Source organism: Bombus impatiens, unplaced genomic scaffold (genome assembly GCF_000188095.3).
Source record: "Bombus impatiens unplaced genomic scaffold, BIMP_2.2 scf_0815, whole genome shotgun sequence".
NCBI lineage: Eukaryota > Metazoa > Arthropoda > Insecta > Hymenoptera > Apidae > Bombus > Bombus impatiens.
Window position 1 is genome coordinate 102,655 of NT_177234.1, and position 5,855 is coordinate 108,509.

Sequence of the window (5,855 nt, forward strand, 5' to 3'; positions counted from 1 at the left end):
CCAAAGAAGGAGGTTTTCTTCACGAGAGGAAGTTTTTATTTGGCTTTGGTGATTCTTGAATTGTTATGGTTATACATATTTGAGGAGAATTGTCTTAATTATTATTAATCGAAGATTTTAATATGTATACCAATTGTATAATTAATCTACCAAATGTTTGGTACATTGTCTTTATATTGTCAACGAAGCTAATAATGGCAAAGTTTACGAAGTGTTAAAAAATTCGATTAAGTCAGTTCCTACAATGAAATAAATTTTATCGTCAAGCAAGGTGTAACATTGTACAGGAAACTTTATAACAAACGATGTAACTTTGTTTACAAAATTATTTGGTAACTCTTCAAATACTATAGGCAAATATATGAGGCTAGTTGATAACGAAACAGAATGCAAATTCTAATAAGAGAAAAGTATACCATTCATGAAGACGAAGAATCAAGTAACAAGTACTCGAGTAATAATTTGAATCTACGTACGACACCTATTGGTGAAAAATTATCCATAAGAAACATTCAAAACATACTCAGATTATTTAATACACAAACATTTAAAGGTTCCAAGAGTTATCTATTTCCTCGGCTCTCAAGAATCGAGTCTTTCAAAGTCCTTCGAACTCAGAATTATCTTGACATCGCGTTAAATCCTTTCCGTCTCTTACTCTTCTCCTTTAACTGGAACCTTCTTTCTCTCCCTCCTCCCCAGAAACTTTTCACGCGGCTATCAAGGATATTGCGCTTTTCATAACAATGGCCGACGTAGATTCTTCAACATCCAACCTTTTTCCATAAAAAAAAAAAAAAAGAAACGAAGAAGGAAAAGAAAGAAGATGAAGATCCAAGAGGAAGTCGACGGGGAAGAGAGTCTTGAAATGGCGCGAAAGGAACGAGGCGAGTTTGTATTCTCCGCGTTTTCCTCGTTTTTACTGGCGTGGCCAGTCAGGCGTCTTGTCATGCATGACCGATGTCGATATGTGTACAGCGTGGGATGTACACGCTCAGGAGCAAAGCATCGTTGGAAGAGTCCTCTGCTTCCCTTCGATCCCTCCTTCCTCCTTCCTATATATCCCTCTTATATCAAGAGGATGGGAGCTAGGCTTCGTTTCACATTCGTTTCCAGATCTGTAGAGGTTCGTGCACGAGAAATCCAGAAAATTGGACAGAGCGATCGGTTCCCGAACCATCGCCAACGAACGTTCTTCAAATGAACGATCAGCTGGAATCCCACACGACATTTTTCTCCGTGAGAGATCCATAGGACAAACGGTATCAAAATTTGAAAACCGAGCCAGCCAGCGAGCCACGTTTCCGCTGATCTACAGAATTTTCTTCTCTTAATTCAGATTTAAATCTTGCCACTTCGATCCAACAAATGATGTTCAGCGCGTACTGGATTTAAATTTACGAAGAAAATATCCGGATATGTGATTTCAATTTTAGCTTCGAATGATCGACACATCTTTCCAATCGCATAGCTATAAACAATAGGGTTGAAATTTTACTCAGTGCTTCGATCGATTCTTTGACAAAATTCCGAATTTCACTGTATTTAAATGATCCTTCTATACACGGAATGACGCAAAATCGATATAAAATTAGTTTTATTTAGGACGGTTTAAAATTATCGTCCAATTGAAATTGCCATTAATCAAACAGACTTCCTTTGCGGATTGCTCATCCGTGCTAAAATAATTTCACATATTTAATATTTTATGAATTACGCTTTTTCTTTGCTCAAACTGAACCACGATTTCTTTAAGATAACCACAAGAAACTTCGTTCTGAATTGTAACTCGTCGTTTATACAGTTTTACGAGAAACGTATTAGCTTTTAGATTTAAGCTATCGCGATGATTGGATGTCGTGTTTTTGATTTTCAGAGGATAATTATGCGATAAGTTGTACTTTCTGCACCGACGTTTTGTAAACGTTACAGTTCACTTTTTCACGGCAAATTTGAATTAATATAACAAGTAATTGTATTCAAATTAAATAATCAAACGTGTACAAACGAAAATCAAATTAAATAATTCGGTTAACCATTTGAGAAGTAGATGGGAAAGACTCGTAGAATTAAATGCACGATATTTGGAGTATAGACACATAGAAAATAAATGATATTAAATTAGATATTGGAAACACTTGTTATATTTTCATTAGTATCTAACAAAATCTATAAACTCAATACATTGTTAAATAAAGCTGACAGAACTTTGCATGTGCTTGATATAAACGCGTGAAGAGCATTTTCCACCCTCGAGTCGTTTCCCGATACTCGACAGAGCCGGCTGCTAAATATTAAAGCGACGCTATTGAATTAGGATGTAACGTCGACGAAACACGGGGGGGTTGATCACCACTGATACGAATTTGTCTACACGGGCGATTGTGGTCAGTCGATGCAGGATTGACAAGACTCGGCTACTCGTTTAGCCAGTTCCTGGTCCGGTTTCCACGGTGAACTTCGACCCCGAAACGGGGCCAGCCCTGTCAACACAGAGGCGCGCGTACAGAATGACAAATGTCGCTGCGACCGCTAATGTTGCTGCACAACAAATTATATTCGAGGTGATAAAATCTACCAGGAAGCTAGATAAACACGGTGCTCGAAAACGAGAGGCCACTCTCGCGAGTCACGAGTCCAATTCAATTTCTTCTTTGATCTTTATCCCCGTGTTTTTGAAAGCGTCTTGAAAATTTTATACGAAAGAATGATGTTTGGCTTGGAGGATTAAAGCCTGGTTTTAAGAATTTTTGCGTCGCGCTTTCAGCATTTTTTAGACGCTTTATTAATGGATGGCATTGTATGAGGCTTTTATTGTTTGTTGCAGGTGCCTCGTGGAAGATGAATCTGTGAATACAGCTACGTGGTGATTTTGGATTTATTTGGACAATATTGTACAATGTACTTATTATGGTGTTACGGTGTTTTTAATGAAGAGTGTGTTGTGAAAATGAGTGAATTTAGACTTCAGACGCATTGATTCTGATACACGTTGATAGTTATATGTGATAAATAGGCTGTGGATGTTTATGCAAGTTCCTATTCTCGAGAATACAATTAAACAAAAGTTGTTTTAACTGTTAACAAATAGTATACTTTAGATGTCTTGTATATTTCTGCATATTATGTGCATTTTTGCACTTTGAAATTTCCCATAAGTACATACTTAACCATCCACAGTATAGTAGTAAAATTTCATAAAATATATTTCTATATCTGGGGACCACTAATTATTATTGCGTTATATTGTTACGTAAAAAAAAAGGAAAATTAAAAATTAGCAAAGGCAAAATCTAAGATATTCTTTATTGGACTTTTATTCTATAAAATAGTGCTCGGTTTGGTTACAAATAAGAAGGCTTTTAATATCGTAAAATTATCTTAGAACAGTACCTTCAAATGACTATAAAACAATGCCCCGTAACTTCACATTTATGGTTCACGGAATTAAAATACACTATGTTCCTCGTACAGCACAAATTTACTAGCACCGTTCAAAATTTTAAAACCACTATGCTCCTGCTTATTTTTACGTGAAAAAGTAAGTCGAAAATTTAGACTGATATTCCTTTATACGAAGCTTAACTTATTTTTTCATTTATTATTATTATTATATTTAGATTATTAATTAGCGGACTATTAATGCATCGATTAGGTCAAAATTAATTAGTAAAGAATGTATAGTAGAATACAAACATTTTTTTTAAAGAACTTTTTCTATTAATGTGAAAATTAGAAAAACAACTAAAATTTTATTCGCTAAATTATTTCTGTTTTGGATATTAGACCTACTGTTTTATGTCACACTGTATATGAACGTTTCCGACAATATTCCATTGCCAAACGATATTCGAATGCAAATATTTAAGCGTAATTTTCAGAGACCCTGAATCTTGTATTTTACATTTTTAACAATTACGAAAAAATATGTTTCTACCTTTTTCAAAATACTTACGTACATAACTGTTGGCTGCCCAGTTGTTCGTGTTGGCCAACAATTGTGAAACAGAAATAGTACAAAAATTGCATTCAAAGAGGCTAATAAAATTGAATATCAGTGGTCCCAGATAATAACAATCAATGCGTCGAAATCGATATGTGTAATTATGAAAGTGTGTGCGAAGAGAAATCGAGAAGATAGAATAAACGCAACATGGAAATGTCCCGACCCACGGTTCATCACGCTCCTGTCCTGCATTCCTGTCGCGCGTCCACCTTTTCCTCGTGTTCGACCATTAATTTTCTTTATCGGAGTCTCGAGAATACAGCGCATTGTAAGTACGTGCTACGTTATTGGCCAATATCGGGCAGGCACGAGGTTCGAATCGTTCTCGGCTACGCACGACCCCCATTAACCGCGCCATAAACAGATAATCGCGAATTTCCCAGCGATACCGCTCACCCAATCAGATAAATCCGAAGCAGCCGAGATATAGAATTATTGTCTACGTGTTTCTCAGTTCATTCGCGTGCGAGACTACGTAGCTGCGAATTAGCAACAGATTCACGTCATTGACGGTAGGTTTGAAATTATCCAGGGAAAATTACGGTGCTGTTCGAAATTTGAAATGTTCCTGGTCATTTTAGTATTACTAGTGTCAAAGAAAAGTATAAAAAAGATCAGGTATAAAGTGGTAAATTGGGATTAGATTACAATCTAATAGTTAGTTCAATGATATTTCCACTTTACTTTATGTCCTATTTTTACAACATTAAATTGTCAGGATGTACAATATACCATTTCTTAAAACATTCACACTACTTTCACGTTGAACTTTTAGATTCACATTGAAACAAAAATCATTTATCCTGCGAATAGTTACGTACAACACCGCGTAAAAATACAGAGCAACCCGATCGCCAAACGAAATCTTTCTTCTTCCTCGTGCCACGAATTCAAAGAAAGTATACAAATCCATCTTCTTGTCGCGTCGAAAGTTAACGCGGTACTTTCTCTACAACACGCGTTCTCGTATCACAAAAAAAGTCCTTATCAATCGCATCGAAAGACAAAACACAGGGTGCTTTGTCCGAAACACGCGTTAACTCTTCGCAAGCGAAACCTTTGACCAAGAAACGTCTGTTCCTTCGTAAACCTGAAAAGCAGTTCAGCTCATTCGGTATAACACGCGTCTGGGCGATATCAAACGACCGGACTTCGCGTGCAGCGGAATAAAATTTCCGCGATGCCTCGCGTACTTATTACCAAGCGGAGTCAGCCGTGATCCGTGCTCTTTGTTTGTGTTGGCGAGGTGCGCGGAGGGTGAAGGAAACGCGGCTAAGGGTGAGAAAGAGGAGCACTCCGTTAATCATTATCCAAGGGTAAGTCGAGAGGCGAAGGAAGCCTCCTTTGAGGCCGGACCACGGTTGCTCTGCCCGGAATTCCAGGGCCTCGGATTACAATTTGGCGAGTCCAGGGCGAAGGGAGAGTAAAATGGCCGCCGGCGGTAGGGTAGTTTTGCCGGTCGTGGGGTGGCTACGAGGGTGGCTAACTGGGTGGTCGACAAGGACCAGTGGAAGGAGTAGGAAGAGAAGCAGCAGCGTGGAGGTCGGTAAAGGGGATAGCGGTGGTTGAGGACTGGGGCAAAGGGGGGCTGATGCTAGCCACAACCCCTTAAGGGTCGAACGAACCCTTGCACTACCACACGGAGTCCAAGAATTCTCTCTCTGCTCCTCGCTTCCCTTCCTCTCGGGTTTCTCTCTCTTTCAGTTTCTCCACATCTGTGTCCTCCTCTCTTTCCGTTTTGCCCGCAGTTCGCGATGCTTCTCTGTTGCTACCAGCGTCCCTCTTCCGCGTATTATCCGTCTCGTTCCTTTTCCACCGTCTCATCCCCCGCTCACCCCCCTCGTTGAAC